Source organism: Lissotriton vulgaris, chromosome 9 (genome assembly GCF_964263255.1).
Source record: "Lissotriton vulgaris chromosome 9, aLisVul1.2, whole genome shotgun sequence".
NCBI lineage: Eukaryota > Metazoa > Chordata > Amphibia > Caudata > Salamandridae > Lissotriton > Lissotriton vulgaris.
The window spans coordinates 656,945,952-656,958,608 of NC_141697.1; the positions used below are offsets into that span (position 1 = coordinate 656,945,952).

Genomic DNA, 12,657 nt, shown 5'->3' on the forward strand with positions numbered 1-12,657 from the left:
AAACAATATTAGAGAATAGACTGCGGGCGCGGGGCAGTGGGTTTAAAACAAAACAGCTGATGGATGAGATGAGGATCATCTGATGAGAGTCGGGGTTGGCAGAATGGTATTTTAAGTGGGGGAGGGGTATCCTAGAAAAAGCAAGATAAGGAATTTGATGAGATGAACGAGGGGACATTTAAGATGAAAGGTACTGTGACCACCTGAAAAAAGAGAAAATGAAAAGAGACACATGGGACATCGGAGGGGACATGGGGCTAATTAGCAAGGGCTAGGGACATCTGAGGGTAGAGGTATCCTGGCATCCAAAAAAGTGTTATCTAAAGCGTGGGCAGCAGCTGAATAGAAAATTATTTTCAGGGGAGGGTGGTAGTGCGTTTGACAAAAAGGGAAACCTGATAGTTACTTTTCAACAGTCTGTCAACTGGTACAACTTAATACATGCAAGGACATCAACAATAAATTGCGGAGGGAAGCAATTTGTCATCATTCGCAACCGAAAAAAATTCTTGCGCCATTCAAATGTTTTTCATTAGACCCACCCTTAGTCCCGCCTCTAGCCCCGCCTCCTTGCCCCGCCCCCAGCTCGATCTGATGAGTACCTGCACTTTTTTTTCCCCATTTAAAGCACTGAATAGCACAGAGTTTATTGAGATCGGACACGGTTCTCAGAAACTGGCGAGTGGTTTGGTAATCCAAAAGGTATCCCTAGTGCTATATTAACACCTATTTGCATTGTTTTGAATCAGTATCGCGTCACAAATGAAATATCCAGTCAGTAAATGCTAGTAAGCCGACATATGCCTCAAAAAACTGCCAACCGCTACCCTATAAAGCACCAGCCACGCCCCCTATGGCTGTCAGCTCGAGTGAGTCCAAAGGTTCGGTATTGTGAGGAAAAACGAGGGCCGTCTGTAAAGTCGAACACAGACTTCGCATCTGTAAAGTCGAACACAGACTTCACAGAACACCCTCCCGTGTCCCGTTTCCCCGCCATTCCAGCCCAGCACTACAAAAAAAGCAGCAACGTAGCCTAGTCTGACAGTGTCACCCCCCGTGTGTACTATCTAACCAATCAGCACTCAGGAATTCCATTCGGCTGCTAGGATTGGCTGCGGTGGCAAAAAACTTCCAATCATGGGGCACCTTGCATAGGAGGAAGGCCCTCCTGTTCGCCAACGAATATGTTCAGCAGCGGCACTGGTTGTTGGGCGACCTGGAAGTACTAAAATTACCGATAGCCTCGAAAAGATTTGCAACGAATGACGGACAGTAGGATGGATTCAGGGACGGTGCGTGTAAGTAATGCCACGTAGCATACCTGTAAACTTTTAAACTTTGAAGTGTAGGTGAACGTGCCTAGAGATTCATTTTATAGACAGTTCCCACATGGAAGTGAGGGGTTTTTCCTAGGAACTAATTCTGCCATTTAGTTTGAAATACTTGATTTTAAAACGGGTTGGGTGAAGAGCTTAGTCGAGGGTTGAGAAGACTTAAAGGTACAGCCTAAGTTGCAGGGGGCAGGTGGTAGCTTCTCAACGTATATATAGAAATTAATTGGGGAATTGTATTATTTAAATCCCGTGGACAGATGCGCATACATCATTCAACATGGGGGTAGAGGCTGAGAGTGTGGGGTTTGAAGGCGGGGGCCATCTCAAAAGGATTTCTGAGGGGGAATATGGTAAAACCTTTTTGAATACTGGGGGGGGGGGGTGATCTAATTTCAAAGGCTATTTCTAATGTGTCACTCATTCAATTTTCACTTAATGTGTATGTATGTGTGTATATATGTATACTGGGCACAAGTCCTAATAAAAAGAAATGGGGGGACAAACCAAGTTAGGTAGGATGCAAGTGAAAGCCATCACAGCACATGGTGTCACGACGTGTGACACTGCATGTGACGTAGCTGGAAGTGACATAACAAGAAGTGACATCAGATATTAAGACCTCAAATATACGTTTATCAGGTATAGCATGAGTACATTTAAGCGCATTATTAGATTTAACAAATTAGATTTTGAATTGGGGCTGTGCCAAAAATTTTGCAATCCTGGCGCAAAATCTGGACCTCAACTAATGCATTTATTTCTTAAACCCTGCCACAAAGATATTGGCAACAAGGAGAAGCATGGCAGCAGATCTATTCTGCTTAATTGGTTGCAAAGTCTGCATTTGGTTAAGCCAAGGCATCTGCTGCACAGGTGCCCACTAAATCTCGCGGAATGGTAGTAATGGTGAGAACTCTGGAGGGTTAATGAATTTGTGAGGGAGATCTGTTGTTTGTGAAATCCCAGATTTTAATCAAAGTAGTATAGAACGTTAATGTCTCCTGCTAAGCACATCGTGTACCATGCAGATGACCAATATTTATTTTATGTAGATGGGTAAGTGGGTTACTGCTTTTAACAGGGATCCTTTTGATACCTGCAGTTCTCTTACACCTTGTAACCCTGTCTCAAGTCCCTCATCTTGTACATTGATTTACACACTTGCATGATTTACTGTCAATGTACAATGTGTATGTTTTGTAAAGAGCTCTGACACCCTGCACTAGGATATGTAGCGTTGTAAAAGAAATAAAACAGTGCTATTGAAATTATTTGTGTAAATACTGTAGCAACCAAATATATATATATATATATATATATATATACTGAACAAAGTCAAAAACATGTTTCTCTAGTACCTGTGAAGAGATAAGAAGCTGTGTGCCTTTGTTTCCCCTCCGTTGCATTTACTCTTAAGTGTGAGGTTCCAGACCGCCTCCAGTCAGCATATTCAAACAAGCCCCCTCACGCCTGCACGTTGCTGCTGGGAATGGAAAGCACACCACTTTCAGACACTGCTGAATGTGTTCATGCGTCTGAAAACTACACCGGGACACGTTCAACATACTTCTGTCTGTTTAACTTTTTGGCAGGGTGGATGGCGTACACCTCCTGAAAATAGAGGATGGACGCAGTGTACCTGTGTGTACCCCCGACTTGTCCCCGGTCTATGTAGATTTCTTAACTTCAGCTCCCGACATGGGTTCTTCCTCAATTAACTGTTGGAGTACCCAAAAGAATCCTGGTGTTGTCTTTATTTTGTTACTTACCATTATGAAAGCTTGGGACACCTGCTTGCTTTTTGTTGGCATATGGATTTGTTAAAAATTTCTTTTGAATTTTGTGATCTAGTCTAAATCAACAGAAGAATCAAATTATAAGGAATACTCTATTATGGTACCCATGCTCGTTCTGCTTTGCTTCAAATCACTGCCGTCCCTCTACTAATTTACCCTCCCTCCACTGCATCTAAAACATTACGTGTGCCTGCCTTGCAAAGTCACAGACATTTTTTGAAAATGGCACAGCGCAGGGCTACGAATTATATACTGAAAGATAATCTTTAACTGTGATATCAGGTTATTGGTAATGTGTTTTAAGAGCGTGTAATGGGAGAACTGTTTCAGATACATCTAATGGTTTTACGTTTTTCAGAAAAGATCGTGGTTCTTTATTAGATTATAACATAATGGACTCCAAATCATGGGGAAGACTGATTGATTTTAAAATTATGCCATGACTGGATAGCGACCACCATGCTCTTGAGCTTGAACTGAAACCATTCATCCCAGGGAGTATGTCTAGCTCCGACAACCCTATAGATTCTAGTTTGGTAATCTCCAATTGTAGGCAGAGAGTACGATGGACTGATTTAAGTCAATCAGTAGATAAATTGAGTACCTTATATGAAGCTTTACTTCCTGTGCTACTGACGGCATCAACCTCAAAAATTTATAATGGAGATGGCATAGACTTAGATACGGTTGAGATGAATCACGCTAGATTAGGTGAAGTTGCATTGAACCATTTTTACCCCCCAAAAAATAATCGACCCAATAGGATCCTCCCCCACCCTTGGTATAAGGATTCTTGCCGTACGGCAAAAAGAACACTAGTAGCTTTTATCAAAGCCAATGATCACCCACAAATAAGAACTGCTAGGAAGGCATATAAAGCGGCTGTTTTAGAAGCCAAAAAGGGTGGCAAATGGATAAATGGAATACATTGAGAAAGGCGCTGGGAGACAGGGACATGAGGACTTTTTGGCGTCTGGTTAACACTGGTAGCTCTGCTCCCAACATATCGGTAGACCCAAACATGGGCGAAGAAGTCTGGCGGGATCACTTCACATCTCTCTACACTGAGGTAGAGATGATGAAGGGAGTCTCGTCTGATGGTAGTTACTCGGGGACTGATGCTCCCCCCTTTCAAGGGGAACTTAACCTCCCTGTGGAAGATGGCTTGAGTACAGGTATAAGTCTAATTGAAATAAAGGGAGCTCTAGCAAAAATAGCCCCAGGTAAAGCTCCAGGCTTGGATAAGATTCCCGGGGATCTCTTTCGAAGTGAGCCAACTGTCTGGGCTCCCTATTTTTGGGTGTTATTCAATGCAATTTTGCAGGGTATGAAGATTCCTGCCAGCTGGGTTGGAGCTGAAATTATTCCGATTTTTAAAAAGGCTCACCGCTCCTCCAAACCAATTATAGACCAATCAGCCTGATGAATATCTCACAAAAACTTTTTGCTCGTATTTTGCTACTCAGGCTACAAACCTGGATGGAAGAAAAGGGGATTCTTTCACCCTTACAGGCAGGGTTCAGGGAGAAGTTGTCCACCCTGGACCAAGTACTTAGGTTACAATTGTTGTACTGGAAGACCGTGAGCTTGGAGGGTGGTAGTCTCTATTTAGTTTTTGTAGACCTGAGGTCCGCCTTTGACCTGGTCCCGAGGGATAAATTATGGTCCGTATTGTGCGAGATGGGGACTCCAGTATATTTAAATAATTTGATAAAACGGCTTTATGAGACCAACTTTGCGCAGATCAGGTTTTGTAGGGATGGAAAGTTGACGGCACCAATCCCTATCAGGCGTGGCGTGCGCCAGGGTTGCGTGCTGGCCCCCACACTATTTAGCCTATACATTAACGGCTTGATAGACTCCCTGCTAGCAGAAAAAGACCTTGATGCCCCTAAGTTAACCTCCTGATTAATTCCGGCAATGATGTTTGCCGATGATACTCCATTAATATCCAAATCTCCTATGGGGATACAAAGGGTTCTTAATAAATTTGAAGTTTTTCTGTAGTGAAAGAGGTCTAGAAATTAATCTACAGAAAACCACATTTTATGGCATTTAATTGTCCAAAAAGTACACGTTCTAACCCCTCATTAAACGGTAAACCTCTTGAAAGAGTATCCTCTTTTATTTATCTCGACATCACCATTACTGAATCTATGGATTGGGGTCTCCACATTATTAATTTATCCTTAAAATTGGCACAATCATCAGGTGGCATCATGAGAGTATTCTGTAAGTCTAGTCAGAAACCGGTTAGCCCAGCAATTCAAATATACAGGGCTCAAGCAGGGGGAGGTGCTCTTTACGGTGCTGAATTATGGGGCCACTCCAAACTTGAGCATTTATCGCAGGTCGAGAACCAGTTTCTCAGACAGTTGTTAAGACTCCCACGGAGCACTCCACTAATCCCGCTCCGATTAGATCTGGGTATAATGACGATTGCAGACGTACTGAATCTTAAACCTTTAATGTATTGGCATCGCCTGTGGACCATACCTGATCTTCTATCATATAGGGAGGAACTGCTAGAAGTACTGAACCTGCGGGGGGCTGCTAAGTTGCTGTGGTTAGCTCATATCAAACTTATGCTGACCAGTTCGGGGTTGGGGGATTGTTGGGATGCTCCTGAATCTGCATGTCTATTAATTTCAAAGAAAGAACTGAAGACTCATTTCTCGGAGTATAGGATGGCTCAGCTCCACAGCTGTACTCACATAGGCAAATTAACATCAGCTTTTCTAGAATCAACGACACGTTATGTTTCGAGCAGGCTTTAGATGTTATTAAACCTTCAGCTGCTAGAAAGCTTTATCTACAGTTCAGGCATGGGGCCCTCCCTCTTCCTTGTTTTACATCCAAATGGAAGGGGTCGCAAGTAGCGAATTGCCCGGCATGCGACGGCTCCGAGGAATCTGTACTCCACGTCTTCTTTAGCTGTCCTGGTTACGATCAAGCGAGGAGACGCTGGTTGAAGCAGATTTGTAGGAACCTTGGTAGCAGGCGGTGTTCTGAGGCGTTTAGGATACCGAAGTATGACACCAGTATACCGATTTTGTCTACTCAGTTGCAGGCTTCCTATTTTCTATGTGGTGTACTCGTAGGATTTTTTTATGAAATCAGTTTAAGATCATGAAGTACGCCATAGAGGGGGTATATTATTAATCGTTTTCTAACAGCCGGGAATAACATCACCTGGCGGTTGGCCCTGATATTTTACACAAAACCTTGCTCTGTGTCTGGAATAGAACAAAAATAGTCACTGGTATTGGCTGTCTGGTTACAAGGAAAGGGCAAATTGTTAGTTTATGTCATTAAAACCCATTAACATTTTTGTATAGTGGTTTACAAAAACAAGTATCATGTCCACTGGCCTAGTTTGGCGCTGGCACTGGCAAATGCTGCTCTTAAACGATGTAAAAAAAATACCCTTACCCTCAAGCGCCAAGGATTTTTGTATCAACAAACTTTTATCTCTGCTTGCGGGTGACAGCCTAAGTCTTAGATTGTGCAGGTGACCAGTCCTGAAGGTGGGTGATACCAGGATATTGTTGTGATGTGTTGACAGGTCTGTTTGGTCTCCTTACTGTTGATTTATTTCAGGTCTTGTGTAATTCTGGTTTTAGGGTCCAGACAAAGCATGTTTGCGGTCTAAAATGCTCCAATTCTGCATTTGCCTTCTCTAAAATGCTTGTTTCTATGTACTAATTGCATTTTAAGAATGAAATAAGTTTTTCCAACTCCTATAGTGGGGTTTCCAAATGGATAACTATTAGGTATCTGGAAGGGGCATGCTGTAGGTGTTCCTTCTAAACACTGAATCAATATCTTATGTATCAATGTCTTGTGATTGAAATCTGGTTGTTAAGCATGAAAAACTTATTAACACCTTCAAGGAAGAGTTAATGAATTCGCAAAAGAGAATATAAAAAAATGCCAAAGAATAGGCCGTGTTTTCCATTACGGAAAATAGACTTGGTTTACAGAAAAAAGCTGTACTTAACCCCTTCCATGCGCATGACGAGCTGAGCTCGTCATGCAGTACAGTGCTCCTGTGCTGATGACGAGCTGAGCTCGTCATGAACAATGGGAAAACATGAGACTCCGCACAGGAGGAAAATGTCTCTAGCAGAGATGTGGTTAAAAGCAGTCACAACAGACATGGTGGTCTGCTGACCCCAGCAGGCCTCCATCCCTGTGTTAACCTCGATTAGTAGTGATTTTGATTTGCGATCTACTTCATTAATATTCATGAAGTAGGTCAGAATTTTAAGAACTGACCTATTAGTATATAAGCTGGTCCTTAAAATTCTTTAGTAGTCGTAAAAATACTTGCCACAATTTGTGGCCAAGTATTCATACTTCTGACCCTAGTTCCTTTTTAGGTCTCGGCCTGGTCCAGCGCATGCGCTGATCTCGGCCTAGACATTCAGTAGGTGCTCTGGAAATGCTACTTTGCTGGCGATCAGCTTGCTAGAACGCGCACAAGACCATGCACGTTACAGCAAGTTTATCGCCAGCAAAGTAGCACTTTGCGGTGACGCGCGTGCGAACCACGCGTGTCACCACTTGTGTTTTTTTTTTTTTTTTACCATTTTGCGGCCGCCAATGCTTGTTCACCCATGTGTCTCCCCTTTCCCAGTCTAATTTCGCCTTTCCAGCCCTGTGTATCCACACACGTCTGTCCTACAAGTAGGCGCGCAACGTGCACAGCACCTTTTTCGATGCACATGTGCACAAATCGCGGTTTAAAAAATATATATATTTCGTTGCGGCCCGGCTTGTTTCTTTTACTTCCAGCACTCAATAAGAATGCATATGCTTGCATGTCCTTCTCCTCCTCACTCTCTGTATTGTTGCTTGCCCTCCTCGACCCCGTTCCTCGTGTAGTTTGCCACCTTTCTCCATCCATGGTGCTGCCTGCTCCCTTTCACTTTTGTGTTATTTTTTGTTCCTACCACCGTTCTTCCGTGCTTCCACCACCTCCCTCCCACCCTACGTTTGTGTTTTCTTTTACCCTCCTCTGTCATCCTCCATCTGTATTGACCCCCTAATTCATAGTTGCTGGTAATAAATTATTGCAGGCCACTAGTGACGTCACCATGCTTCGGTAAACAACAAACTGTAAACTGCGTGAGGAGGCTGGTTCGGCAGCCCAGACTGAGTTCGTATGCAGGCAGCAGTTAATAAAAACAAACCTGCTTCCCACAAAGACCCTGTGTATAGAGCGGCATACAAACTTCTTTAATTACCTGTGAAAAGCAGGCTGTCAATAAGCCTTCCCCCTTACTTCCTGGTGGTCGATTTGATCTTATTTGTGCATTATATGGGGCAGAGTAACAGCGTGTGTTGTATATTCGAGTGTGGTTGTAGGCTTCGGTACGTAGGCCGGTGACTGTAGTAGCGCAGAGATTACAATTTACATTGGACCATACATCACAAGAAACACTCCATGCGCCTTGCGTTTACTGGCTCGAGGCTGCAGAAATGAGGTCTCGTGGCCCGGACCGTATCTTTCCCTGTGTCTCTGGCAGGCTCCCAGTTAATGTAGTCTGGCTGCCTTTAACCTCACTCTAACCAGCAAGCATCATTGCAGGAAAGGCTTGGGTAATAAGCACGTTAAGCAAAAAACACTGCTATAAGATTACTGCAAGCGTTTTCTTTTGGAAGAAGAAAACCCCAAGCCAGGTGTTTAAGTAAAAACATGCATTATTTAAATTACAAGCCATGGAATCATATTCGTTGTACAGTGCTTTCATCGTCTGTTTATAGTACTTCGTGGCAATCCCCCATTGTAATTCGATGGTGTCCTTGAATTGCACACACTGTACGTTTGGTTCTATATAATCCGAACAGTGCATACATGCCTGACAGATGCACATCTGAGGTAGTGCCACGTGCTCTTTAATCTGTGCAAGTGCCCTCTTCCGGTTCTCGCTTGCTTCAGTGCGGTGGGATGACGCACAGTGCAAGGTAACTCTGCGGTATGCGCCATCCTGTGATGCGCTGACCGGGCAATATCCCTCTGCGGCCCACACACACGGAAGACATGCACGTTTTTCTTGGCAGGTACATTAAACTCGTTGATGTTTCTTTGGAAGCACATTGTTGAGTTGAAATGATTTCCATCGAAAATGGACTCAAAAACTTGATGGTTGAGATCTGCACGTGCGTTTGACAATTATTCTAGACCAGGCCAAATCGAGTTACGCTTGGGTGCAGACAGGCAAAGAAACCTGCTCGATCTGCTTCATTATACATACACCAACCTCTTTTTTGCATGCCCCTTTAAATTTGTTGCTGTTTCAACTCTTTTTGTTTTGAGATCTATCCGTTGAAATAGCTGTCTCGTCAGACTGTTTTTTAAAGCACTCACACATAATATAAATACACAGAGGGCGTGGACGTCAATTCATTAAAATGTCAGGATTAGTGGGAGTGAGAGCACATGCCATTTGCCCTGTACTTTCACTCAAACACATGCTTACTCATGCACACACATTCACTCATCCATACACTCTCTTACATATGGACTCCTCACCCACAAGCACGCACACAACATAAATTCAAAAGCATTTTTATCTTACCACAGTGCAAAATCGGATCATATTCCACCTAACTGAACTCCATGTTTTTACTACACTAATAGTGAATAAAACATTCACTATTAGTGTAATAAAAAAACAGACTGAAAATATGGAAAGTGCTGCCTCAACCAACATCCGGTAGGACGAGCTGCCCCTGTGTTTCTGGCACTGACTTTGCCACCTCTGAGGTCGCAAAGGCAGACGCCCATGACAGAGGGGCTTTTGGGCAGAGAGGGTCGGTGGGTCACCCACCTTTCTATTTATTCTTTAACACTGTACATAAAATGAAGAAAGTGTTCTGCCACAATGTTAATCACAATCTGCAAGAGCTAAGTCCCTTTCTATCCTCTCAACATCTGAGGATGCTGCTTTGTACCACCCACATGTGGTTTTCCTCAGCTGTTCTGGTGTGTCTTGCTCATGCTATATAAAATTGCAAATGAATACATAAATAACTTCTCAAAGTTCTTGTCCTTTTGTAAAGATCCAACTGTCCTCAAGGATATAGGGATGTTGACCGGATTCTAAAGAGACTGAATTCCTCTGCTATACCTTTTTGTCAGTAGTTGTTACACAAATTAAAATACAATGAACTCCATTTCCAGCAGGAGAAAATGAAGTAAAAGAAACATCTCAATGTATGCACTGCGAAATGTTTTAATCTTGTGTTGGAAATCTGAGAATATAGGCTCACTTCTAGACACTGTGTATACCCCATTTAAAATTGTGAATGGGCATTTTATATTAGCGGTAGCCTAATCCCCATGGTTTAGATCGTTTTAGAACCTTTGGTAGCCTTCTTGCCACTTGTTTTCATGCTTAGCAGAAAAAACTACATCTAGCAATCTCATAGTGTGACCCAGCAGGATACAATGCTTCAGTTTTTTTTTAGGTCGAGGACTATCGGTTCTGCCGTAAGGCAGAAACCGGATGTCGGAGATCTAATGATTCTTAGAGTGCTGCATTTATCCCTCCCTCTTTTTGCTCGTTCTCCATTGGCTGGCTTCCTAAAAGGAGGCCAGCCATTGAAGGAGAGAGCCGTCCATCCAAAGAAGCTCCGTCTTTTTCGGATTCGGGGGCGTGATTTTTTGCATTCTTTAGCCCTGTGACGTCGTCTGTCACTCAGGGCGCAAAAACACGCCCCCGAATCCGAAAATGGCCGTGCGTTTCTCCGAGGCATTGTCTCCTTGCCTCGGAGAGACGTGGTCGTGTTTTCGTAGTTGCTCGCCTCCCTTCCCTGCTGCTTTTAGCAGCTGCTCGAATCCGCTCGCCTCCCCCCTCCCTCTGCCCTCCTCCGTTGTGCTCTCGCCTCTTCCCCCTCCCCCCTCCCTCTGCTGCAGCTCTCGGCCCCCACCCCTTCCTCCCCCCGCTTGTTTGATTTAGTGAGCGGAGACAGCCACATCCTGATGCGCGAAGCCGACCCGGCCTTCCTCGGAGGTCCAGCAGCAACAGGAGCCCGGGTGAACCTGAGGATTGGGCTGTCGAGCCCTGCTGGGCCTGCCACTGCATCACAAATCGCATCAGGTAGGTGGTCCTTGATGTTGTCTGTGTTTTTGGGCTCCTGATCCAGCGCTGCTGAGACCGAACACTGACCAGCCTCGCTTCCGGGGTGGCCTAGCTGAGACTGGGCTGGGTGGCGCCATGGCTTTCCATTAGCGACCGTGCAGCGAGGAGACACAGTGAGGTTTCCCCCCCCGTCAGAGACATCCTTCGCCCTGTAGTAGGGTGCGACGGGGGTTCAAGTTCAGGGCTGCGGGTGAGTTTCTCCATACCTTTAGGAGATCCCAGGCTATATTATCCTGCGGCCTTGGTCGGGCCACCACTTGCTGCCTGTGCGTTGCCGGCAGCTCTAGTGTGCTACCGCCCTAAGACCCCTGCTTCTCTCGGGGGTCTGGATACCCTGCGCTGGGCATTGCTGTTTCCCCTCTGGGGGCGCGGTGGGGGGGGGGGTGAGCCCCCAGCTGTGCTGGAGCGCTTCTAGCCACATCGTACTCGCCACTCTGGGCCCTGCTTATTGGGAGCATACTGGCCCAGCTTCCACACATTAAAACCCCTGCATCACCTGGGAGCCGGACAATAAAACAAACCTCTGCCTACCAGACCCGTCTCCCTGGTCCACGTACCTACATTCCTGAACTGCATTAGAGGCTCCTTGGGGGACAATGCGCCACACGTGCTGGATCACTCCCACTCTAACGCACTTTGCCAGCCAGTGCCTTCGTGGTGCCCCTTTTTTGACCACGATGAACTGCTGTGTGTGGGGCGCTTCAATCCAGTGCCTCGAACTGGGCCTGTACACCTCCTCCTCTGCAAAAGCCTCTGCTAATCATCCCCTATTGCCACCATGGGGAGGGGGGATCCTAAACAATGTAAGCTCCCATTTGAGAGAGACAAACAGTCTGATAAAGCGAAGATCATGTAAGACTCCTAGGAGCAAGTGTCTGATCATGGAGCTGTGAAGCAATTAACAAGGACAAATGCCATCATGGCAGAGTTGCGGGCTGGATTCTACTCAACAGATGCTATTTCAAAACATTAACCAGCCGCCTAGATCGCATGGGAGAAGGAATTGAACATCACAGCACTCACTTTATGGGGCGGAGGAGCGTATCGCAGGCCTGGAGGATAGCACTACCTTCCTTAATAAATGTCTGGATAAGGTGGAATGACTTCTCAAAGCAGTTGCTGCTAAGAACGAAAGTCTGCCTGTTGAACTTTGGGGCCAGAGATACAGTGCTCCGTCTTGCTCACGAGTGGGGCCCATTACAGTATCTGCCAGATCCTTATATCAAGATGTCAAACCTCTCCTGTGCACAAAAGGCTTCAAATATGGTATGTTATACCCTGCTTGGCTCTGGGTGGATGTAGACTTAAAGGATAGGTTCTTTGATTCCCCAGCTGAATAACTTTCCTTCTGTAAGGACCTTCCATCTAGCAGTGCCC

At 45.0% G+C, this 12,657-nt stretch overlaps 1 protein-coding gene across 2 annotated transcripts in view; it reads left to right on the plus strand.

Annotated features, from left to right (window-relative positions):
• The first annotated feature begins 1,242 nt into the window (after positions 1-1,242).
• YIF1A (Yip1 interacting factor homolog A, membrane trafficking protein) overlaps positions 1,243-12,657 on the plus strand; it is a 135,793-nt gene continuing 124,378 nt past the window's right edge. The window contains exon 1 of one of the 2 annotated variants that reach the window (XM_086938361.1): positions 1,243-1,298. The gene's annotated coding sequence lies outside the window, so the exon portion shown is untranslated. The remainder of the gene's footprint in view (positions 1,299-12,657) is intronic. The other variant, XM_086938362.1, reaches the window with a different exon arrangement.